Consider the following 27,133-nt stretch of genomic DNA (forward strand, 5'->3'; position numbering starts at 1 on the left):
GCCCCCCGGGGCATTCATTGCATCCCGATTACAGAACCAGCTTTCATCTAGACAGCGTCCCGTATCAGGTAGTCGTTTTGAAGTGAATCCAGCAGCTCTTACCAGGCTTCATTTGTTTCAAGGCCGTTTCTAGTTCTGTTAGTGTAAATGGTTGGTCCAGCTCTTTTGCCCTCTCAGGCCAGATGGTAGAGAAGCCATGTGAGGTCAGGAAATCATCCAGAAGGCAAATACGCTCCACCTTAGCACAAGGAGAGTGGTCGGGGGTATCTAAATTGTATAGTTCATGATAATATCGTTCAAACGTGGTAGCTATGTCTTCGTTTTTGGTGAGGACATTACCAAGAGCATCCTGGAGGTGGTGGATGCCAGTATCGCTATGAGGGCCGCGGATAGCTCTAGCCAACAGCCTGCCACTCTTATTGCTCTGCTCATAGAATACTTTTTGACAAAGAACATATTGTCGGCGATTCCTCTTGCCCAACTCATTTAAAGGAGGGAGCGTGTATGTTCAAGATCTCTCAAAGTCACCTGGGCTAAGGAGTGTTTGTGTGCCTTTTCCAAGGAGCTAATGCGGTGCATCAAAGAGAGAATCAGAGCTTAGCGCTTCCATTTAGTCGCGGCCGCTATAGAGAGGAATTTCCCTCGCATTTGTGAGCATCCAACAATGTCACTGTGTCCGTTTCCAGGAGAGCGTTTCCCTTAAAGTAGTTAGACAGGCATGTGGAGATGCGTGCCATGTCCCCCTCCTCTCTCAGGAGAGACGGGCTAAGCCTCCAGGTCTTGATGGATGTAAGTCGGTCAAGGAGTGGTGTAAGAGTCATAGTGATAGCTTGATGGTCAGAGAGAAACATGGGTTCTATCATGTTCTGGGTGAGTAAAGGGAAGATCGGGCTGGGACAGGAAAAAGTAGGCATCTGTGCGAAAGTGTGTTTCTTGAAAAAAAATGATATGAGGATTATACTAAGCCAATGCGGACAGAACTCCAGAGCGCTTCTCCAGGACATTAGGACCCTTGGCGTTCTTTGAAAGGCATTTCACTTGTAGAGGGCGAGCAGAGGAGGCGGAGGAACCCAAAGCCATTGTTGGATGTGAGCAACCTGAAATACACAAGTGTATAATGAAAAACGAAAAGCTCTTAAATAAACGTTCTGGTATTACAGTAGTGTTGCTTACTATTAGTGAAATTACAAATGTAGCAACGTTCGGTTTACGTGCGAGGGGCAAGTGGCGGGTGGGAGTCAGAAGAAGGGCGGGTGGGAAGAGAAGGGGGGAGGCAAAAAAAAAAGGGGAAGCCGGGAGGATCGAAAGGAGGAGTGAGATCTAGTAAGAGCAGAGTAGACAAAAGAGCACAGAAAAGAGGAAAAGAAAAAAAAGGGGATAGGAGTAGGTAGAGTAGGATAAGAAGAAAGAACACCTGGAGGTGGGGAGTAGGCCCGCTATCCCACCTAACTAGGGAAGGAGAAAGAAGATGCCAGAAGGTCAGTCATCTACTGAGAGGGTACTGTGTGGGTTCGTGTAGGAAGCAAGCACAGGCAGCAGACTGTACACTAGAGGACCGGATAAGCAAAAGATCAAGGCTATGGGGTCTAATGAAAAAAAAAAAAGGAAAACAGCAGGAAGAACATCAGGAACAATAAGAAATTTCAAGATCAATGAGAACAGCAGCAAGAACCGTGAGGAACTGCTAGGGTCATCCGACCCAGGCGGAACCCGGGTAGACCCCTATGTCCAACGCTTCCCCCTAAGGGGGTGAAGGCCCAGTTCCCTCCGCCGACCCAGCCAGCCCTTGAGCGCCCCCCGCAAAAATAACCACAGAGTACGCTCCGAACGCCGCCCAGGCCGACCGCGCGAGGCACATCAGGCGAAGGCGCACCTGTAATGAGGCTAACAGAGCAACCTCGCCTCAAGTAATATACATATCTAAAGAGGCAAAACATGAAATATAAGGTCAACGCTTTGAGCTAGGCTAAATAATTAACAACCCAGGCAGGTTTTTCGGGGGAGGGGCTTGACAATGGCAGAAGCTACAGGCGAGTGTTGAGCAATGCCGTATGGAGCTGCGGACAGGAGCTTGTGTAGGATGTGGATAGAATTGCCGCTTTAGCTGTTGACCCTGCATCCACCGCTCGCCCGTCCGCCCGCCCGCCCATCTTCACCCACCAACTCATCCTATAGCCTCGGTATTCACCGAGAGCCGTGACCACCGTGATCACAGGAGGAGGTTGGCAACTGAACACCGCTGCCAGGAGGATCAGCCAAGGGAAGTGCCACGAGAAGCTGGAAGGAGAGGAGTCCCCGGCGTCCGGCATCCCAAGCTCGCTCGAGCCTGCAGAGAAGGCAGGATCTCCAGGAGCCCAGAGAAACAACAAGCCCGCTCTGAGAATCGACATTCGGAGAGTAAAGGATCCGGCCGCGATTGATCGGAGGGAGGTGAGAGGGGTCTTTTCCCCATACCCTCATTTCTTGACTCAGAAACTGTAGCTCTGGCAAACTAATGACACTTAAAGGATAGTCCCTAGGACTGCAGGATGTGTGGTGCATATACTGAATATAGAGACATATAACATTGTGTGGAGGACTAACCTATTTTATACCATCAAAAGACCGTTTTTGTTTGCCCCCTTTTTCTCATTATTGCAAGCCTTCTACCCCAAATGAAAAGAGGACCCAGCAGAGATCGGTGGTCAGGAGAGGTGAGAGGGGTTTTCTACCCCACATCTTATTTGTGTGTCTGAGAGACTGTACCCATCACAGCGTTGTTGTTTAAAGATAGTTTTTCAGACTGCAGAGGACGGGGTGCACACACATACAAATATAGTGCCATAAATGTGAAAAACTATATCTGGTCACTAGAGGATCGTTTGATTCCCCCCTCTCAAGGGTTGCTTCTATTTTTCCACTTTAAACAAACCCTGTAAAACTCAGTAAAAAAGGGAGTCCCATATAAAGGGTAAAGGATACTAGAAAGGGGACAATTAAAGGCAGTAACGAGGGATCCCTCTAATACAATTAATATATTATTAAAAAGTGGATTACAGATACGAAGCAGAGAAAAAGAAGAAATTTAGTGAAAATGAAAGATAAAACAACAAAAGACGGGAAAGGTAAACGACCAAAAACAAGCGTCAGCCCCAGAAATATTAAAAAATACTTGGCCACCGAAACAACAGGGGAGACAACAAGTAAGGAGAAACAAGGTTCCTCCAAAGTTAAACAAAGCAGTGAAGCAAGTATAAAAACCAGGAATCAGAAAACAACAGAGACATTGGAAGTGAATAACCCAGACTTATCCACGGATAGTGAGCAGATGGATAGTGGCCCCTTGGACAGAGACCCTGAATTAAGAGATGAGGAAGAATGGAGAGTTAAAAATAACCTACCCAACAAGGATGACATGAGGGAAATGTTTGCAAAACTGGAGCAGACCATTAAATATGAAGTGGCAATGCTGCACAGTGATTTAGGCCACATGTTGAAAAGAGTGGAGGAGGCGGAGGAGAGGGTGGATAACTTGGGGAAAGAGGTGAAAGCGCTTAGGGAGGAAATTAGAAGGTCCCGGATAACACAAAGAAACATACTTTACAAAATAGAAGATCAAGAAAATAGAGAAAGCAGTAACATTTTGAGGATAAGGGCTTGCCAGAAAAGGGGAAAGAGGAAAATCTAGGCGAAATTATAGAATCTGTGTTTAATCCCCTTCTGGGAAGAGAAGTAACATCAAAAATAGAAATCGAAAGGATACACAGAATCAGGAAACCACAAATCCTTCCTAAAGAAGTCACAAGAGATGTAATAGTGCAATTCCATAGATATGAGGAAAAAGCCAGGATTTGGGAGAAATTGAAAAACAGAACCCCCCTAAAATATAAAGACGCAAATATACAAGTATACACGGACCTCTCACAAGAGACACTGTTAAGGAAACGAACACTCAAACCAATGACTGATTTATTGAGAAAACATAATATTCAATATTTTTGGGGACACCCAGCTTGTCTTGGAGTCAGAAGAGAGGGAAGGATAATGAAATTGAGGTTCCCGGAGGAATTGCAAGATTTCTGTAGAGACTTGGAAATACCCTTCCCAGAAATTCCTGGATGGAAGATCATTAGAGGGAGTGGAGGACAAGAAGAAGATGACTAATGGATACTGCAGACTAAAAAGAAATAGTATAATGAAAGAGAAACTTTTTAAATAACATGAGGCGGAGGGGTGGCGGGGGGAGGGGGGGCGGGGGAGGGGCGGGGGCACAGGGATAGAAAAGAGAATGACGAGTGTCTGTGGTACCTAGAAAGTTTCAGCACCATGTAATTACTAGGGATGATCGAACTTTTGAAAAGTTCGGCCCGGATTTCAGAACCCCATTGAAATCAATGGACCCGAACTTCGGTAATCAAAAAACACCATTTTAATGCCCCTAAAAAGTGCCTAGGGTTCTGGGTCATGCCCCAGGGACTATTAATCACACAAAAAAAAGTTCTTAAAAATTGTCATTTTTAATAAAAAAGCCAATTATTGAAAAAATTTAAAAAAAAAAGAGAGATTTTTTGATTTTGACTTTGGATTTAGTATCTGGGGGTCTAAAAAGTGTACCTGTGAAGTTTCAGCTCTGTAGCATGTCCAGAACCAGAAAAAAAGATAATTTTTCATTAGAGCAGGGAACTTGGGACCCCACTTTTACACCTATATGATCTTTTTTTGGGGGTTCTGGACATGCTACAGAGCTGAAACTTCACAGGTACACCCTTTAGACCCCCCCAGACACACAATCACACAAAAAAAAGTTCTTAAAAATTGTCATTTTTGATAGAGAGCCAATTATTTAAAAAATTAAAAAAAAAAAAAAAAATTCTTTGGATTTAGTATCTGGGGGGGTCTAAAAGTGTACCTGTGAAGTTTCAGCTCTGTAGCATGTCAAGAAACAGAAAAAAAAGATAATTTTTCAGTAGAGCAGGGATGGTGGGACCCCGTTTTTACACTTATATGATTTTTTTGGGGGGTTCTGGACATGCTACAGAACTGAAACTTCACAGGTACACCTTTTAGACCCCCCAGACACTAAATCAAAAGTTCTTAAAAGTTGTCATATTTGATAGATTTTTGATAGAGAGCCAATTATTGAAAAAATAAAAAAAAAAGAAAACAAAAAAGAAAAAAATTTCTTTGGATTTAGTATCTGGGGGGTCTAAAAAGTGTACCTGTGAAGTTTCAGCTCTGTAGCATGTCCAGAACCATAAAAAATAAGATTGTTTGTATTTGTGCAATTATAGATCTGGAAGATGGCTTCTCGCTTTTCACACCTTGCTCGTTTAATAGCAGGCGTTTTTTTTTGGGCATTTTTTTGGGTTCTTTGGAGTCAGGAAAAACATCTGAACTTGTGTATAGTGGTACTGTATACACAAGTTCAGATGTTTTGCCTGCCTCCAAAAACCCGCAAAAAATACCTTCAACAACACACCTGGGCGTTTTTTTTTTTGGCGCTAGCGGTTTTTTTTGGGCAGTTTTTTGGGTTCTTTGGAGGCAGGCAAAACATCTGAACTTGTGTATAGTGGTATATATAGCACTATACACAAGTTCAGATATTTTTCCTGCCTCAAAAGAACCAAAAAAAAATGCCCAAAAAAAACGCCTGCTATTAAACCAGCAAGGTGTGAAAAGCTAGAAGCCAACTACCTGTGCTGAAAGTGTTCTAATACAAACAATATTTTTTTTCTGGTTCTGGACATGCTACAGAGCTGAAATTTCACAGGTACACTTTTTAGACCCCCCAGATACTAAATCCAAAGAAATGTTTTTATTTTTTTTTATTTTTTTATTTTTTTTATTTTTTCAATAATTGGCTCTCTATCAAAAATCTATCAAAAATTACAACTTTTAAGAACTTTTTTTGTGTGATTTAGTATCTGGGGGGTCTAAAAGGTGTACCTGTGAAGTTTCAGCTCTGTAGCATGTCCAGAACCCCCCAAAAAATCATATAAGTGTAAAAGTGGGGTCCCAAGTTCCCTGCTCTAATGAAAAATTATCTTTTTTTCTGGTTCTGGTTCTAAATTCATGCTACAGAGCTGAAACTTCACAGGTACACTATACAAAAGTTCAGATGTTTTGCCTGCCTCCAAAAACCACCAGAAAATGCCTGCAACAACACACCTGGGCGTTTTTTTTTTTTTTGACGCTAACGTTTTTTGGGCATTTTTTTTGGGTTCTTTGGAGGCAGGCAAAATATCTGAACTTGTGTATAGTGGTGTATATACACACATACTTATATGTATATACACACCCAGACATATATAGGTGTGATAGGAGCAGAAATATATTGGTGTTAATTATTTCATTAGCGCAAGTCGTTTTTTCTGCCCCTTTCACACCTATATATGTCTAGGTGTGTATATGCAGACATTGGTGTGTATATATACCCCCTATACACATGTTTAGATGTCATTTCTGACTCCAAACATGTGCTCAAAAAAGCACTAGCAACGCCTGCAGCCAAAAATGCTGGTGGCTGCAAAGCCCTATCCCTACAGCGAAAGTCACCTAAGAGAAACTAGCTTTTCTCTATTGCAGTCACCCTGCTATGGAAGGGTTTGGTCACCCTGCCATAGCAGTCACTGTCAGTTCACCATACACTACATTACGGTCACCCTGACACTTCATACTTTCCCTACAGAAACTAAATTTTTGAAGCTAACTAAAGTGTAAAGGAGCACTCTAACTACACTAATAAAGGCTAAATGACACTTTTAAAGTAAAATTAACAGAACTGCTTCCACTCTCTTCCATGTCCAGTATAACAATGCTAGGAATTTGGCGGGGGCTATCTTATATACTGGGGGGCGTATTCACTAATGATTGGTCTAGGGACCCCCTAGTCACTCCAATCACATTCCTAGCATTCTCCTACCCCCTCATTTGGCTTTTGCTAATGGTTCTGGTCCAATCACAGGCTTTTAAAGCCCATTTCCTGTCCCATTGCATTTTGGTCGGTTCTGGTTGCCGAATTCCGAACTTTTTGTGCAAAAAGTTCTAAATTCGGCCGAACCTCGAACACCCAATGTTCGGGCCGAACCGATGGTGGACCCGAACCGTTCGATCATCCCTAGTAATTACATGGGTAAAGAAAAGTAGCTAAACATTTAGGTTCAAAGCTCCACCCTAGGGTAAAGTCGACTAAAGGAGGGAGGTAGAGGATCGACTGGGGGGGCCCAAGGGAAGAGGGCTCCATTACCCCTAATTTTACGTTTGGGAAGGGGGAGGAGGGTGATGGGGGAGGGGGGATGAGTGGGGAGACGAGGGGGAAGGAGGTGGAAAGGGAGGGCAGGGATGGATAAAAGGCAGGGGGGATGGGAAGGTGGGTTAAGGGACAAGGGGGAGGAGGGAGGGGAGGGTAGGAGGGGTGAAATGGAAAAGAGTATTTGTTCCCCATTTCATTGGTATAGCAAAATCCATCCGCTTTTGGTATAATATTTGGGTTGGCAGAGATATAGGAACAGTGGAAAAAAGAGGGAAAACTTAATATTAGATGACAAGGGTAAACTTTATAACATATAATGTTAGAGGGATGAATACTCCGGAAAAAAGGAAAAAAATCTTGAAAGAAATTAATAATATGGAAGCAGATGTAGCATTCCTTCAAGAAACCCATATTGTACATTCATCTAATATAAAGTTATACATGAAAGACCACCCAACATGATACTATGCAGACTCCACAATGAAAAAAGCAAAGGGAGTGGCCATAGGATTAGCCAGAGGAGTGCGGTTCGCCCTGGAAGAAAGGATGGCAGACCCAGAGGGCAGATTCCTTTTTTTGAGGGGGAAACTATCTTCGAGAGAAGTAACACTAGCAAACATATATTGTCCTAATGATAAACCCATTGAATATTTAGGGAAATTACTGGACAAATTAATGAATTTCAGAAAGGGATGGGTGATAGTGGCGGGCGATTTCAACTTCTGTATGGATCCAAAAATGGATAGTTCAGCGGGTGCACAGAGGGGCAGAACAACACAAATAAACAAGATCAGAAAGAAATTACATCAATGGCAACTCTTGGACGCATGGAGAGTCCTGCATCCGGGGGAGAAGGACTATACGTTCTGCTCCTCTGAGCACAAGTCGCATTCAAGAATCGATTACATACTGATGGAGCACAGAGGGATAGAATGGGTGGAAGAGGTGAAGATCAGAATTAAAATTTGGTCCGATCACGCACCAGTTAAAATGAGATTGAAAATACCAGGAAGCTATCCAAATAAAAACAATTGGAAAATGAATGAGGAATTATTAAGAGATAAGAAATGGGGAGAAGAAATAATAAAAGAACTAGAATTATTCTTCCAGATTAATGAGACCAAGGAGATATCAAAAAATATACTTTGGGAGACACATAAAGCATATATGAGGGGGATTTTAATTTCTAAAGGGGTACAGAGAAAAAGGGAAAGAGCGGAAAACAGAGGAAGATTGATAAAAGAAATCCATGATATAGAACAACAAAATAAAAGTCAACAGACCATAGAGACCCAACATCAACTAACAATTAAAAGAGATGAACTAAAAGAGCTATTAGAACAATAAATTAGACAGGGGAGCAGGAGAGACATAAAAGAAAATTACCAATGGAATAATAAAATTGGGAAAAAACTAGCGAAAGTATTAAATAAAAAGAAATTACAAAACTTTATTGAGAAAATAAGAGATAAAAATGGGGAAGTAGTTTATTCAACGGTCGAAATAGCAAAAAGTATTCCAGGAATACTATGGTAGTCTCTATAACATCAAAACTGAGGAGGGTGAGGAGAAGAGTAAAATAAATACGGAAAAAACAAAGCAGTACCTGAGAGAAACAAAGTTACCAAAATTACAACAAGATAAACTAGATCATCTAGAAGCACCAATTACTGAAGAAGAGATTAGAAATGCACTAAAAACTATGAAAGCAGGGAAGAGCCCAGAGCCAGATGGGTTTGTAGTGAACTACTACAAAAAATATAAAGAACTATTGATACCTAAATTAAGGGATTATTTCAACGGACTAGGACAGTTGTATGACATTAGGAAAGAGGCCCTTCTGGCATCAATCACAGTCCTCCTAAAGGAAGAAAAAGATCCCATAGTATGTTCTAGCTACAGACCCATCTCGCTTTTAAATATCGATGTAAAACTTTTTGCAAAAATATTGGCAACAAGGATGAGGAATCTGATGAACGAATGGGTACACGATGACCAGGTAGGTTTCATACCTGGAAGACAGGGCAGAGATAACGGGGTTAGAACAATTCTGTTGATGCAGCGGATGGCTAAGAGTGGATCCCAGGGACTGATTTTGTCGATCGATGCTGGAAAAGCGTTCAACAGAGTCCGCTGGGAATTTATGTTAAAAACGTTGGAAGAATTAGGAATCGGAGCGAGAATGATGGCTTGGATTAGAAAATTATACAGCCATCCAACCATTAAGGTGAAGATAAATGGGACCCACTCGGAGCCATTTGGGATGTCAAACGGAACTAGGCAGGGATGCCCTCTCTCTCCCCTGTTGTTCGTGCTTTCATTAGAACCCCTCTTGGCAACAATAAGGGGCAATCCAGATATAAGAGGAGTGGAAGTGGGCGAGGTGGAATATAAAGTGGCTGCTTTCACGGACGATATTTTGTTATTAATCTCTAGAACAAGGATAACTCTTCCAAATTTGATAAAAACCCTGAAAAACTATTGAGATCTCTCTAATCTAAAAATGAATCCATCTAAATCTGAAATACTGAATATTAATTTAAAAAAAAAGAAGAAGAGATGTTAAAAGTAGAATTCCCCTTTAAATGGAAAAAAAAATAGGACGAAAAAATCTTGGAATTATACTAACAACAGACCCCAAAAGTCTCTATAAAATTAATTATATTCCACTGTTAAACGAAATAAAATTAGAATTAAATAGAATCTCACATAGGCTTTTGTCATTGATAGGAAGAATAAACATAATAAAAATGGCAATCCTACCAAAAATAACATATAAGTTCCAAATGTTACCAATACCAATTCCCCAAACCTTCTTTAGGGTTCTAAAATCTTTGATAATGAAATTCATTTGGAAAAAAGGTAAACCCAGAATTCAATACGCGGTATTGACAAAAAATAAAAATCAAGGGGGTTTACCGGTACCAGACTTTAAAAAATACTATGAAGCGACACTACTTACACGTGTTCTAGAATGGGGAAAAAAGAAAAGCGACAAGAGCTGGGTGAGAATAGAATGCACATTAAGTTACACACAATTGAGAAAAATAATTTGGGTCCCTCCACACCACAGGAAATTAAACTCAAATACACACTTGATCACACATCAGGCACTTAGAATTTGGGACCTAATTCACAAAAAAAAAAAAATGGAAATACAATTCACCACTGATCACCTTAAAAAACACTAGTTATTTTCTACCTGGACAAGTAGGAATAGGAGGAAATTGGATAAAAGAAGAAGATTCACGATTAAAAGACATTATGGATAAGGTGTACACTATGCGGGAATTAAAACAAAAGGAGTGGAAAATAGATGAATGGAGATACTGCCAGTTAAATCATTTTGTGACATCTCTTCCAAAACCGTTAAGAACAGAGGAAGATTTGCTCCCCTTCGAGCAGATCTGTGTGTCCGAAAAACACAAGAATAACATTTCTAACATATATAAAATATTGGTGGATTTGACACCACTGGCAGTGCCTCCCTTCATCAAAAAATGGGAGAGGTAATTAGGAGCACAAAATAAAGATTTTCAATTAGCAAAGAGCTTTAGGTTAATTCACGGTGCTACAGTAGATGTGAACACAGTGGAAATGAACTATAAGTGTATCGCAAGATGGCATAACACCCCAGATAAAATACACCACTACCAAAACGAGAAATTTAAATATTGCTGGAGGGGATGCTCAGAAGTAGGCACAATGGCCCACCTATGGTGGGACTGCCAGAAAATTAAAAAATATTGGAAGGAGGTCTAAATCCAAATTAAAACAATAACGAAGGTAGAGATTCCGGAAGAACCTTGGCAGTGTTTATTTCATGGAACTAAGAGTTCTGTTAAACAATACAAAGCCTCACTGACCCCCCACTTAATGAATGCAGCAAAAGGCCTTATCCCCTTGTTTTGGCAGAGGGAGGAGGCCCCGACATTAGGTGATTGGTATAACAGAGTGGAAAAAATAAGATTTTTAGAATACTTAAGAGAATGGAGGGAAGATGAACCAGAAGGATGGAACAACATCTGGGATGACTGGATAGAGTTAAAAAAAACGAGGGTATATACCAAATGGAATGGGGAAAAAGGAAATAATTAATGAAAAGAGGGGGGATAGGGGTGGGAGGGGAAAATAGGGTCTGGAGGGGGGGAAAGAAATAGTTTTTTTGTAACATAATATGAAAAAAAGCTTTTTTGTTTAGGTTTTGTATTTGTTCATTTTTACTTTTTTTGGAAAAATTAATAAAGAAATATAAAAAAAAAAAAAAAAAACAACCCAGGCAGTATACCACTGAATGTGATAACCAATCCCACCGTCGTTTTCTAGCATGCCTCCCCGTGGAGAAGAGGAGGAAGGAGAGAAAGCAAAACAGAAAACAAAAAACAAAGAACATTTTACAAAAACATGCCAATCTATGAAAGTTAAAGTGTATGTAAACTCAGTTAAAATGAATGAATACACACTTGGCACCATCACTAAGGATTTTTTCCAATTTTCCATAAATAAAATCCAATGCAATTACCTTTAAAAAAAGGCTTTTATCTATGGGTATGTGACTAATCGGTCCCCCTCTTCTCCTGCTGCTTGGTGAGCTAGGGGCAGAGAATGAAGAAAACCTCTGGGAGGGGATGCCAATTAGATTGGTGAGGGCTGAGCTACAGGATAGTTGGAGCCACTCTTAATCTTATATTTTTACCCACAACTTCTATTTGCCTACTTCACCAACAGCACTGTTTGGTGGGGTGGATAGGAGTATTTGATTTACAGTGCCAGGCCAATTCAGAGAGATAAGTTACTTGGACAATTGGAGGATTTACACAAAGTGGTGGCAATGCAGGGCAGAGGTCCCAACCACTACCCAGGTTGTTCAGAGAACAGGGTAGGCAATAGACACTTGGAACATGCTCACAGGTGGTGAAAACACTGTAGAATTTAGAATAACCTACAGATCGTTGCCACTGCCATCATGCCATCACTCCATCTCTGCCTCTTTTTTCCAGGCTCTTGCTGCTAAAATAACTTAATTGCCCGTTTCAAAAAATCCTTTGAAACTTATTTGGAGGTCAGTGTGTGTGTGGGTTTCTTTGATCTGTCTTTGCTGAATGGATGCAAAGAAGTATTAGAGCTTGTACTGCAATTACTGGACTCTTTGATTATTTCCAGTTTGCTCTGAGCTTTTATAGTTATACATATAAAGTACAGATGCATACACATGTACTGAGAGAAGCATGTTGATTATCCTTTGATGACCTCTTACTGAAAATGCTGATAAACTAGCTTTTCTGGCTAGCCAAGCAAGCAGATCACAAGTAAAGTCAGGGTGATGTCACATCTCCTGATTTCTATAGTTTGTCTGGTTATGCATATTTTTGACTGAGTGAGAAAGCCTTATGCAGAAAAGGGTCAATGTTCTCTGAATGAGGTCCAACATACTCACTGGTAAGTCCAAGCTTAAGCATATAATACTTATGACTAGAGTTGAGCGGACACCTGGATGTCCGTGTTCGGCGGGTTCGGCCGAACTTGAAAAAAAAGTCCGGGTCCGTATCCCGGACTTTTTCCAAACTTTACCCGGACACCGAAACCCCATTGAAGTCAATGGGGACCCGAACTTTCAGGCACTAAAATGGCTCTTAAACACCAATGGAAAGGGCTAGAGTGCTGCAAATGGCAGAAAAATGTAGTTAAGAGCATGGCAAGTGCTCTGCAAACAAATGTGGATAGGGAAATAACTTAAAACAACAAAAAAAAAACAGAAAAGTAAAACAATGTTCTTCATCTCTGAAGGACGAGACCCATATGGAGTAGGAGGGAGGTTGAGGTGGTGGTGGATGTGGCGGTGTCATAGGCGTGCGCACCGGGTGTGCCGGGTGTGCCTGGGCACACCCTAATCACCTAGGGCACATTAGCATTATCGCTCTGTTTGCCAGTGAGGAGATGGGAAAGATCTCCCTTGGACCTGCTCTGCCATAAGAGAAGTGCCACACACTTCTATTTCACTTTGCCAGCAGGGAGAGTAATGTACCGGGGCCATATAAATGTAGGCAAACACATGCATGTGTATTTAAACTTTGGGGTGCACACCCTAATGCAATAGGCTGCGCACACCTATGGGCGGTGTAGGTGGAAGCGGCGGTGGAGGAGGACGAGGTAGCCAACACTGCTTTTTTTCAGTCATTTTAAATGAGGGTACACCCCAAAAGAGTGAGAAAGATCAAAAATAGAACAATGGCTGGGTAAGGTCGGTATCCATCTCTATTCTGCACAAGGTACGGAAAAGTCCTGTGGGATCCATGCCTGGTTCATTTTAATGAACGTGAGCTTGTCCACATTGTCTCTGGACAGGCGGCTGCGCTTGTCTGTGATAACGCCCCCAGCCGTGCTAAATACACGTTCAGATAATACACTGGCTGCAGGGCACGCCAGCACCTGCAAGGCGTAAAGGGCAAGCTCAGGCCATGTGCCCAATTTGGAGACCCAGAAGTTGAAGGGGGCAGACCGATCATTCACTACATGTAGGCGTGTGCACACATACTGCTCCACCATGTTGGTGAAATGCTGCCTCCTGCTAAAACGTTCCATATGAGCTGCTGGTGCTGCTGTTTGTTGTGGCGTGCTGACAAAGCTTTTCCACATTTCGGCCATGCTAACCCTGCCTTCTGAGGTGCTGGCAGTGCCCTGGTTGCGTTGGCGACCTCTTCCTCCTCCTCTGCCTTGGCCTTGTGCTTCCACTGTGGCCCCGCTGTTAGGTGGGAATGCCAGCAGCATCGCGTCTACCAGCGTGCGCTTGTACTCGCGCATCTTGCGATCGCGCTCCAGTGGGTGAATTAAGGATGGTAGGTTGTCCTTGTAATAGGGATCCAGCAGCGTGGTCACCCAGTAATCAGCACAAGTTAGAATGTGGTCAACTCAGCGGTCGTTGTGGAGACACTGCAGCATGTAATCGCTTATGTGTGCCAGGCTGCCCAGAGGCAACAAAAGGCTGTCCTCTGTGGGAGGTGTATCGTCTGTGTCCTCTGTATCCCCCAGCCACGCACCAGTGATGGCCACGAGCTGGCCTGGGTGCCACCCTGCTGTGAACATGGTTCCATCTCCTCCTCCATCTCCTCCTCCTCATCCTCCAGAACTGTGCCCCTGCTGGACAATTGTGTCCCTGGCGTTTGTGGGTGCAGGAACCCACCCTCGGAGCCACTTGCGAATGACTGCCCTGAAAGCCTTGGAAATGTTACCTCTTCATCCTCCTCCTCCTACTCCTCCTCATCCTGTGCCACATCCTCTTCCATCATTGCCCGAATCGTTTTTTGAAGGAGGCATAGAAGTGGGATAGTTAAGCTGACAACGGCGTCATCGGCACTGGCCATGTTGGTGGAGTACTCAAAACAGCGCAACAAGGCACACAGGTCTCGCATGGAGGCCCAGTTATTGGTGGTGAAGTGGTGCTGTTCCGCAGAGCGACTTAGGCGTGCATGCTTCAGCTGAAACTCAACTATGGCCTGCTGCTGCTCGCACAGTCTTTCCAGCATGTGCAAGGTGGAGTTCCACCTTGTGGGCACGTCACATATGAGGCGGTGAGCGGAAAGGCCAAAGTTACGCTGACAGGCGAGCAGCAGCAGGGTGAGAATGCCGAAAGTGCGCACAGACAGCCCACACTTTCTGCAGCAGCTCTGACATATCGGGGTCATTTTTAAGGAACCTCTGCACCACCAAATTCAGCACATGCGCCAGGCAAGGGATGTGCGTCAAACCGGCTAGGCCCAGAGCTGCTATGAGATTTCGCCCGTTATCGCACACCACCAGGCCGGGCTTGAGGCTCGCTGGCAGCAACCACTCATTTGTCTGCTGTTCCATGCTCCTCCACAACTCCTGGCTGTGCTGAAGTTGGTGGTGAAGGTGTTACGCTGACCGGATGAGGAGGCGGTAGAGGATGAGAAAGCGGAGTAGGAGGAGTTAGGAACAGGAGGCAAACTGAAGCTCCCTGCAATCCTCGGTGGTGGAAGGACATGAGCCAAATTGCTATCCGCCTCAGGCCCTTCCGCCACTGCATTTACCCAGTGTGCCGTTAGGGAGATATAACGCCCCTGACCGTGCTTACTGATCCACGTATCGGTAGTTAGGTGGACCTTGGCACAGATGGCGTTGCGCAGTGCACACCTGATTTTTTCCCCCACTTGGTTGTGCAGGGAAGGGATGGCTTGCCTGGAAAAGTAGTGGCGGCTGGGCACGACGTACTGTGGGACAGCCACCGACATAAGGCTTTTAAAACTGTGCGTCTCCACCAGACGGAATGACAGCATTTCAAAGGCCAATAATTTTGAAATGCTGGCATTCAGGGCCAGGGATCGCGGGTGGGTAGGGGGGTACTTCCTCTTCCTCTGAAGTGTTTGGGAGATGGAAAGCTGAACGCTTCCACGGGACATTGTGGAGATGGTTGGTGACCCAGGTGGTGGTGTTGCTGACAGATCGTCTGTTTGCGGGGTGGCAGGTGCCGGTATCACTACAGAGGTGGATGGAGAGGCAGAGACTGCTGCAGAAGAGGAAGCAGGAGGAGCCAGAGACCTTTCTTGGTTTTGAAGGTGTCTACTCCACTGCAGCTCGTGCTTTGCACTTAGATGCCTGATCATGCAGGTTGTGCTCAGGTTGAGAAGGTTTATGCCTCGCTTCAGGCTCTGATTGCACAGGGTGCAAACCACTCGTGTCCTGTCATCAGCACATTTTCTGAAGAACTTCCACGCTAGAGAACTCCTTTGAGCTGGCTTTGGTGCGCTCGTTTCCTTGCTGCGTTGGGCAGTAGCAGGCGGAGTGTCTAGGGCACGGCTGCTCCGCTTCTGCACCCTGCTCCCTCTTCTGCTGTGCTGGTGGCTCTGTGCGACCACCGCCTCTTCCTCCAAACTACTCAGGTCACCTGCATGTCCTTCATTCCATGTGGGGTCGAGGACCTCATCATCCTCCACATCATCTTCCACCCAGTCTTCACCCCTGCCCTCCTTGTCGGTCTCCACAATTCTGAGTGCCGCAGCAGTTGGCACCTGCATTTCGTCATCATCGGAGACGTGCTGCGATGGTCCTTCCATGTACTCATCTTGAGAAATAAGTGGTTGGGCATCGCTGCACTCAATCTCTTCCACTTCTGGGGCAGGGCTAGGTGGATGGCCCTGGGAAACCCTGCTGACAGAGTCATCAAAAAGAAGAAGAGACTGCTGCATGACTTGGGGCTCAGACTGCTTGCCTGATTTGCAAGGGGGTGAGGTGAAAGATGGTTGGACATTGGCTGCAGGTGCCAACTCTGACCTTTCTGCAGTAGACTGGGTGGGAGATAATGTGAAGGAACTGGAGGCACTTTCAGCAGCAAACCAATCTACTATCGCCTCTACTTGTTCTGGCCTCATCACTTCTAGAGGCGCATGATGCCCTACCAAATACTGCTGCAGGTTCTGTTGCCTACTCACACTTGAGGAAGGTGTTTCACTTGTGCGTGTAGCTGGCACAGATCGACCACGTCCTCTCCTTGCAACAGGAGCTCTACCAGCAGCACCACGACCCAGGCCACGGCCCCTATTTGACGGTCTCCTCATATTTCTGTAATTTATGATCTTGCCCTAGAAAGGTGTTTATTGAATAGCGGAACAAAACAACAACAGTATCGCACGGGTGTATCTCACAGTCAAATATGCAAACTATGCCGCAATTTAATGTTTTTACCCCAAAAGGGTGTTTATTAAATAGCGGAATAGAAAAACAGTATACAAATACACGAGTGTATCTCACAATCAAATATGCAAAGTATGACGCAAATTTAATTTTTTTCACCCCAAAAGGGTGTATATTGAATATCGGAATAGGAAAAATTTGATAAAACGGTGTATCTCACACGTACAAACACAGACTAGGCCCCGATTACAATTTTTTGTACCCTAAAGGCAGGATGAGGAAGAGGAGTAGGAGGAGTTCGGAACAGGAGGCAAACTGAAGCGCCCTGCAATCCTTGGCGGTGGAAGGAGATGCGCCAAACAAATTTAAAAAGGTGTATCTCACATGTACCGATACAGACTATGCCGTAATTTAATTTTTCACACTCAAACAGGGTGTATATTGAATAGCGGAATAGAAAAAATTTTACAAAACGGTGTATCTCACACGTACACACACAGACTAGGCCCCGATTACAATTTTTTGTACCCTAAAGGCAGGATGAGGAGTAGGAGGAGTTCAGAACAGGCAGGAGGAAAACTGAAGCACCCTGCAATCCTCTGTGGTATGAGATGCGCCCCAAAAATTTTAAAGGTGTATCTCACACGTACCGATACAGACTACCCCACAATATAATTGTTTTTACCCCAAGGGTGTAGATTGAATAGCGGAATAGAAAATATGATATCAAAAGGTGTATCTATCTCACACGTACAGACCCAGACTAGGCCCCGATTACTATTTTTTGTACCCCAAAGGCAGGATGAGGAGTAGGAGGAGTTCGGAACAGGCAGGAGGCAAACTGAAGCACCCTGCAATCCTCGGCGGTATGAGATGCGCCCCAAAAATTGTAAAGGTGTATCTCACACGTACCGATACAGACTATCCCGCAAATTTTTTTTTTTTAAATTTAAATTTTTATTGAATTTTCAACATGTAACAAGTAAGCGATAGGTAACAGGTATCATAAAGTCCAGCAGGCTTATCACGTGAAGTTATGATAAAAACAACAATAACGTCATAAAATGACCAGGAAAGGAGAAACATATGTTTACATACATGAGAGCCAGTTTCCCTATGCGGTTCCCGGTAGGTAAGACATAACCGGGCCAGGACACCCCCAGAGATCTCTCAAATACGGTCCCAGAGGGTGCGCTTAGCCCGGCGAGGCCATGGGACGCACGGGAGCTTAGGTCTAGGTCATTTAAACAAGTGAGTGCTCTTGAAATTAAAAAGAAAAGTACAGTTCCAAAGGCAATACTCAGCAGCAGTTAACATGGTAAGTGTAAGTAACTTTCGACAGTATCGTCTAACACAGTCCATCAGCCAATGCGCGGTGCCAAGGTGACCAGTTTACATTGTACAAGTGAACATAACCTTCCTTGAACGCCAATAACCTTTCGTATGCATCAATCACTTTTAAATGGGATATGACTTCAGTCATAGAAGGGGGGTCCTTGGTTTTCCATTTGCTCATAATGAGGGCCCTAGCTGCAAAGAGAATATGCATAGCGATGGATCTGAAATGTTTTGGGAAAGAGGTAACCCCAATTCCTAGTATAGCTAATTCCACTGTAGGATTGAGAGAAGTGCCAGTAACCGTTTCAATCAGGTCGAATACCCCTCCCCAGAAACCCCTCAGGTGTTGACAGGACCACAGCATGTGGATCAACATGCCCACCTGACCGCATTCCCGCCAACACTGATTAGATTGGCCTGTAGAAAATTTAGCTGTGATATAAGGGGTATAGTGCCACCTGGTAAGAAATTTATGGGACAATTTCCAATAATTGGAACACCGGGAGAATTTGTAAGTTGTGGATATTGCTATGGACCATTGACGATCTGTAAATGATTTACCCAGGTCAGCTTCCCATTTTATATGCGCGATCGATTTAGAGAACAAACGTTTAGAATTCAGCATATTGTAGATTAAGGCAATACCTTTAGTTTTAACTATGGGGACATTCCAGAATTTCCAGAGGGCTTCTGGTATGGAGACGTGAGTGCTGTGTAGTGTGTTGCAACATGTAGAGACTTGATTGTACTTAAATATATCTGTGGGAAGGAGGTTATATGTTGTTTGAAGGACCGCAAAGGGGGTCATTTTATGTTTGTCATAAAGTTGTTCTAGAGTTGTGATGCCTTTCCTTTCCCACACTGTCAAGGATATGTCAGGAATAACCCACTTGAGTGATGACAATGGGATTGGTACTTTTTAATAGAGCAGGAGGAGTCAGATGAGGAATTAAGAAAATACAACCATCCCTGTAGAGTAGCTTGAATAATTGGGTGTAGTATTTTTTTAAGTAAGGCTGGAGTAATTGGGGCAAGGAGTAAAGAGGCAAAGGAGTCATTACCCATCCACTCCGATTCCAATTGACACCATGGTTTCACCTGAGCATTTGGAACCAATCCCTAACCTGATCCAGTAGTGCCTCCACGTGGTAGTCTCTTATGACCGGCATGCTGCAGCCGCCTGCTAATTTATGTTTCATCTGGAGCCGCAGGGCCGTACGTGACCTCTTGCCGCTCCAGACGAATTGGGATAGTTGTTTTTGTAGGGCGGAAAAAAAGGAAGGAGGTGCTGGAATCGGGAGAGTCCGAAATATGTAAAGAATCTTGGGTAGGATAAGCATCTTATATGCTGCTAAACGTCCTGACCAAGAAAGGTAAAAACCGCTTAACCTGGAAAGGTCCTGTGCAATAGAGTTTGTCAATGGGGCGTAATTAGTTTTGTACAACTCTGCAAGAGGGTACGTGAGTTTGATACCTAGATATGTTAAAGGGCCTGTGGTCCAGGGGTAGGGAAGCTTAGTTTGTAGGAATTTCGTGGATACGGTGTCTATATGTGTGCCTAGAATGTTAGATTTTGTAGAATTAACCTTGTAGTAGGAAACTTCTCCAAATTTAAGCAGGGTCTGGTGGGCAGACGGCAAGGATTGTTTAGGGTCTGAAAGAGTTAGGATGACGTCATCCGCAAATAATGAAATTTTATGCTGAGTGAAATGGGATTCAATGCCTCTAATACTTGTGTCCGATCTTATTTTTTCTGCTAGTGGTTCCATAACAAGGGCAAAGATCAGAGGGGACAGCGGGCAGCCTTGTCTGGTACCGTTGGATATTTTAAAATTTTTGGAAAACATTCCCTCTGTGTACACAAAGGCCGATGGAGAAGAATATAAGGCCATGATCGCTTTCAATATGGGGCCTATAAATCCGAATTTGAGTAATACCTGCCTCAAGTAACCCCAGTGAACTCTATCAAAAGCCTTCTCTGCGTCCAAAGTGAGGAGCAGAGAAGGTTTCTTCGATCGCTCCATCATGTGAATGAGATTTATCATCCGCCTGGTCGCATCTGTGGCCTGTCTACCAAGAACGAAGCCAACCTGATCGCAATGAATCAGGGTCGGTAGGAATTTAGCTAATCGATTTGCTAGCAATTTCGCGTACAATTTCATTTCGTAATGAAATGGGGCGGAAATTTGGGGGAGAGGTGGGATCCTTCCCAGGCTTAGGCAAGGTAATAATTGTCGCTGTTAACATCTCCGATGGGAAAGTAGCTCCAGCTTTAGCTGACTCGAATACTTGTTGTAAAAAAGGAGAGAGCGTGGTGGAGAACAGTTGGTAGTACCCGTCCGGGCCAGGAGACTTGTTATGGGGCATTTGCGCAATAGTTTGTTCTATTTCAGTAGTCGTAAAGGGTAAGTTTAATTGTGATAGAGCAGACTGGGAGAGGGACGGCAAGGAAATTGACGATAAAAACTCATTTATACCCGAGTCAGACGGCTGGGGCGTAGAAGGGTCTTTCTCCAAGTTATATAAGGATTCATAATAGTCGCTGAACGCGTCAGCTAGTAGGGACCTTAAGGATTGCCTGGCCTCAAAAAGTCGTTCGCGAGTTGCCGGGGATGTATTTTTCTTATTAACCCTCTCTAGATCCTGGATAGTCGCAATGGCGTCATCAACCTTTTTAGACAACTGTTTCTTGTGCCTGGTGCACATTTGGATCAGCAGACCCCTTATATAAACTTTGTGGGCGCTCCACAATGTGAAGGGGTCAGCAACCGAGGGGGCATTGATGGCAAAATATTCAGTAAGATACGAAGTGATTTTGGCTATATTCTCAGGTTGAGACATTACATAAACGTTGTTACGCCACCTATTTGCCCGCGTCTCGGAGCTCGCCCCCCCACACTGATGGAAATGGGAGCGTGGTCCCACCAAGTTATACAGTGGATGCATGATCTGGTAACCCTTTGGAGCATGAATCTATCAACTAAAAAAGCATCAATACGTGAATAGGAATGGTGCACATTTGAAAAAAAAGGTATAGTCACGTTCTGTTGAATGCTGGCAATGCCATACATCATAGAGTTCCGATGATGAGAGAAAGTGTGACAAGTTCACTTTGCGATTGTTCCTAGCAGAAACAGATGTGAAGTCTAAGTCCCTGGCTGGGGTGGCATTAAAGTCGCCACAAACGATAACATGACCCTGTTTCACTGTGGTGACCTTCTTCCAAATCTTATTTAGGTAGGAAAGTTGCTTGGTGTTAGGTAGGTACACCGAAACAAGGGTAAGCCTAGTATTGTTGATATCACAAATCAATATGACATAGCGGCCATAGGTGTCCAGGTGTGACTCCACGAGTTGGAACTGCACAGTATTCTTGATAGCAATTGTCACTTTGGCCTTATGTGTTGCGATCTTGTTCCAATGGCGATGATTTATATAATGCTTGCTTATATTGATCCATTTGTTTATTGCGTCCACTATCTGCTATGCAAATTTTGCCATACATATTCTTTTGAAAAATGTTTACTTGCAATTTTTGCACCATCAGTCCAATGACCGTGTGTACAGACTTATAATTGAGATGATATGTAACACACACGGACATTGTTTGTCTTGATTATATCGAAAAGGGTTCTCCATTATTTCTTCCCGTTGCATTTTGGTCCCACACCCTTACCGTTTTTTGGCATTGAATTATTTGTAGAATTTTGTTGGAAAATCACACAACTCAGTACCCAATGTTCAATTAAATATAGTGAACAAATTTCCTTTCCCGGTTTAAAACAGTTTTATTAATGGGAATAGGGATTTAATCTGTGTTTACGATTTTTCAATTGGATCCTTGGCCATTGACAGAGATCGGTCAATTTTCAAACAATATTCACCTATTTTGTCTGTTCGGGTTTGGGACCTCTTTCTAACGGGTTTATGTACATTGCGCTTATGGAATGCATCCATTTCGGCATTATTTTGCTTCTTTGGATTCAGTTGACCTCTACATTCACCCTTTCATTTGCATCAACAAAAAACAATAAAAAACATTTATATATAATCTCTCTATATACACGTACATTTAATTTTATTTCAACATTTTTAATTAAATTTTTTTTCACATTAACGTACACACATGATAACTTTTATATATATTGTCATTTTCTGTTGCTCTATGCAATAGAATTATTGTTCACGTGTATTCTTTTTGTACAACCCCCTATTATCATATTCACTATTACCATTATTGGTTGGTTTAGACACATTTTTACACATATATCTTTTCACACATATCTTTTCACTTATATCTATTTCACCAATCAACATTATTTGTTGTAATACAAGTTTGTTTTCATAATTTTTTATGATCACTTGTCATCATTCATTCACAATTTTTCACATTTTTTTCACATCCGTTGTCAATTGTTTTTTACACATGTATTTTTTTATCACTATACATACATTATAAACTGTATGTCTAGGCTAGGATACACATTACCATACTATACAGTTTTTCAGTAGCATGCATATTTTCTATTATATAACGTATGCACGTTTTCTGTGGTTTCAGAATATATTTATGCATGTGTACATATATACATGTGTTTCCCTGCCTTCCATATATATATATACATATATTTTTTATTCTTCTCTTACATATATATATATTTTTTCTTCACGGTTTTTTATTTGGGGAATGATGAAGGTCTTTATTTTATTTTATATGTAATATATTCTGAAGCTCAACATATGTGCAGGGGAATACAAAGGATTGATACATATATATACATACATTGTTCCAATTTTGTATATTGTACTCTTTTGCATTTTGCCGATTTGGATTCTTCCTGCGCCAACATGATTTTATCATAACATTTAACATTGATTCTTACTTTGTATTTTTTAAGTCTATATTGTTGTGTTTTTTGTGCTATGCTTCTTTATGAAGCAATTTCACATGTACTTCCAAAAGTCCCAGGTGTTAGATCACGGATTAATCGGCTCCTCATTGAGGAAAATGAAGCTAATGACACAAACCTGCGAGCAATCGCATCAATCAACTAGGGTTTGTTTGTCTATTAATACCAACCGATTTCCGTTATCCATCACTATGGTTATGAGTAAGCGGCCGTGTGTGCCGTGAAACGCGTTAACCTTGGATTACCTGTTCCCTGCACTGTCTGTCTACCTATGATGATTTTGAAGAATAAAGAGATTTCATTGCTTTCATTTACCTGAGTGCGGTTCCATTACTTCTCTTGCATCAATCCGGATGACGGGTCTTACCAGCACCAGGTGGGACTGACACACCTGAGCGGCTTTTCCTTTCTCAAACCATCTTTGGTCTCCGTGATTATAGCCAGCCCAGTGAGTACTTCTCAACCTTCTCTTTCATTTCTTCAAGTACACGGACAACACTTTGGCTTCAGACAGACAGTATGTGTATTCCTCTATACACGGAACAGATATGGAAGCACCCTCTACCAGTCGGACGCTTAGATCATTAAGCAACAACCCGCTCAGACAAGACGCACAGGCTACCCTCAAAAAAGCCAAGGATGACTCCTCGTCTTCTGTTAAAACTATCTTCCATAAGCTGGAGAAACTCATGATTAAGGAGGCCAAAGCCTATTGGGAAAGGACAACATTGAGTGAATATATCGATGTCGCAAGAATCCCAAGAGGTCTCCGTATTAAAAAGTTCCCTACTTTTGAACTTTACAATGAGGATCTCAAACAGCAATGGACTGAGACGCTTTCTAAATGCTCTTTTGATCTCATGAGATTAATCGTGGATTCCAAAAATCTGGAACTTGATAAACTGCAAGAGGATATTTCTTTACTGCAAACAGAACTTTCACCTTTCAAGGATTCTTCACTATTTGCAGATTTGGATCAAGGGCTAAACGATAAAATTGACAAACTTGAGATGGACATCATCAAAGGAAAACAGGAGAAGTTGCTCAGAGACGAGATCGATTACGATACTAAAAACGTCTACACATGGAAGAAAACCAATTCCTGGCATCGCCAATATCCGAGCAAGAAACGAGTTAGCTTCTCCGATCCTGATACAGGAGCCACAGACACATCGATGGCCCCCACATCGGATACATCAATGGAATCGAGATCTGGAAATACATCATCTGCATCAAAAAACGGTTCAAGCAAACGCAGCAGGCGATACACAAAGAAAAAGGGCAAAAGCGTACAAGAAGAGGAGGGAGAAGACACCACCGGCAAATCTCGCCTCCGGTCCTTTCGGAAATAGATATGGGAAGCTCCATTACTGACATAGATACAGCAAGTAATAATGTCATTAATTTATCTAAGAGAACTTTAACTACTGAGGACATAAGTTTGCTATCTAAGGGCCTTAACTTTTGCCCGCATGTTCATTTTGATCCCTTTCAGACTGTTTTACGGGTCAACAAATTTGATCGGAATCTAACCCTTAAAAGGCATTTTTTTAGTGAAACTGATATTACATCTAATGATACCGATCTAGCCACATCTTCCAATTCGGACAAGCCTGCACTCACCTTTCGTGAGACATGTGCTGTGGTCGAGTTGGAGGATCTGGCTATGGAAAATTTGAACCTGTCAAATGAGGATACTGAGGAGGGAGTTAAGAGAATTGCTTTGTCTACCTTTTCTAGTTTTTACCCGATCCAATCGCGATCACCGAATATGGATCTCTTCCAAAAATTAGTGGAGAGAGACATATTCGGTCTGGCGATTGATACACCTTCCTCTATATCTAGATCTCTTGATAATTTAACCAGTCGAGAAAGAGCTTCATTAAAATCTTTGAAAGAAGATACATCCATTACCATCAGAAATGCAGACAAGGGAGGTGCAATAGTCATACTTGACAGTGAGGCATACAAAAAGGAAGCCCTTAGACAATTAAATGACACTTGCACCTATCAACCTCTAAAAAGTGATCCTACTAATAGTTATAAAATAGCACTTTGCACTTTAGTGGAGAAAGGTTTAACCCTTGGCGCTTTCTCTACTAAAGAAGCAGAGAAACTCATCCCAGACTACCCTGTTACACCCATTTTTCATCATCTCCCCAAGGTCCACAAGGGCTTGGACCCGGTCTTGGGGAGACCTATTGTTTCTGGGATAGGGTCTCTCTGCGAAAAATTAGGCGAATGGCTGGATGGCCAACTACAGGACCTGGTATTAGAGCTCCCCAGTTATTTAAGAGATACCAAACATTTACTGAATATTATGGACACATTTTCATGGGCAGAGGACTATATCTGGATCACATGTGATGTGTCCAGTTTATATTCCTCTATACCTCATGATCTTGCGATTATAGCTATAGATACCTTCTTGAAACAACGTACCTACCTCAATGCTGAACTACAGGCTTACATCCTCGAAGTGTTGCTATTTCTCTTAACGCACAACTTTTTTTCATTTGATGGCAGTTTTTACCTCCAAAGGTGTGGGGCAGCGATGGGGGCCAAGTTTTCCCCCTCTCTTGCCAACCTGTACATGGGTTGGTGGGAGAGACCCCACATCTTTGGAGGTGACAACCCATATAGAGACCAGATCGCCTTATATTATCGCTATATAGACGACCTGATCTTTGTTTGTCATAGGAGTGTAGATCTGGACGTTTTTTTGTCATACTTGAACTGCAATTCATCTAATCTAAAATTTACAGGCACTACAAGTATGGACACAATAGAATTTTTGGATGTTGCTTTGAGACACATCGGCAACAAAGTCACATCAAATCTTTATAGGAAACCACTGTCTGGCAATAGTCTATTGCATGCACGCTCCAGTCATCCAATCCCCATCAAGGGCATCCCTGTAGGGCAATTCCTCAGAGTGCGGAGGATTTGCAGTAACTTGCAGGATTTCAACAAACAAGTGTCTTTACTATACTATCGCTTCCTTAACAGAGGATATCCCAGATGGATGTTAGATAGGGCATATTCTATAGCCCTAAACAAAGATCGTTCAGATCTCTTGTCATCAGGAACTTCACGTGATATATCCCATACACAGCAGGACACGGCCTCCGATAATAGTTATAGAAGCAGATTCAGACACAAAAATAGGAATAGAAACAACATTGTGTCCAAGAGTTCCAATAAGGTGATTCCTTCTATCACACTGTCTTTGCCCTATAGCTTAGAATTTAACAAAATAAAAAAGATCATTCAGAGACACTTACCCACCCTATACATGGACAATATCTGTACAAATATTCTCGAAGATGGGGTTAACATAGTAGCTAAAAGGGCTGCCACTTTAGGCAATTCCCTATCTCCCAGTCTATACATCTCTAAAAAACCAAATACATCCAAGACCTGGCTATATTGTAAAGGGAACTTCAAGTGTGGCATGACAGAGTGTGTCATCTGTCCCCATATTATCCCCAGGGACAATTTTGTCTCGACCTATGACAACAAGATATATACCATAAAAGATTTTTTCAATTGCAACACAAAATATCTTATTTATTTAATTACATGTAAATCCTGTTCTGTTCAGTATGTGGGTAGAACCACTCGCAAGTTAAAAGACCGGTTTAGGGAGAACCTCAGTGACATACGCACCCTCAAGTCAACCAATATAGAGAAACATTTCAACAACGCCCATGGTGGCGACATATCCCTGGTACAGGTCCAAATTATAGACCATGTCACTAGGCCTGCCAGAGGTGGGGATGTCTTTAGGTTACTTTGCAAAAGGGAGGTTTTATGGATCTTTAGGCTACACACTCGGATGCCTCATGGTTTAAACTGGGAGTGGGATGTCACTCATTTTTACGAGTGACACCTCTCCTTGGTGACTATTTTCCTACCTTTTGAGTTCATAATTGAATTTGGCCTTATGTGTTGCGATCTTGTTCCAATGGCGATAATTTATATAATGCTTGCTTATATTGATCCA

The sequence above is a fragment of the Pelophylax lessonae genome, assembly GCF_965119305.1.
Source record: "Pelophylax lessonae genome assembly, chromosome: 1".
In the NCBI taxonomy this organism is placed as follows: Eukaryota; Metazoa; Chordata; class Amphibia; order Anura; family Ranidae; genus Pelophylax; species Pelophylax lessonae.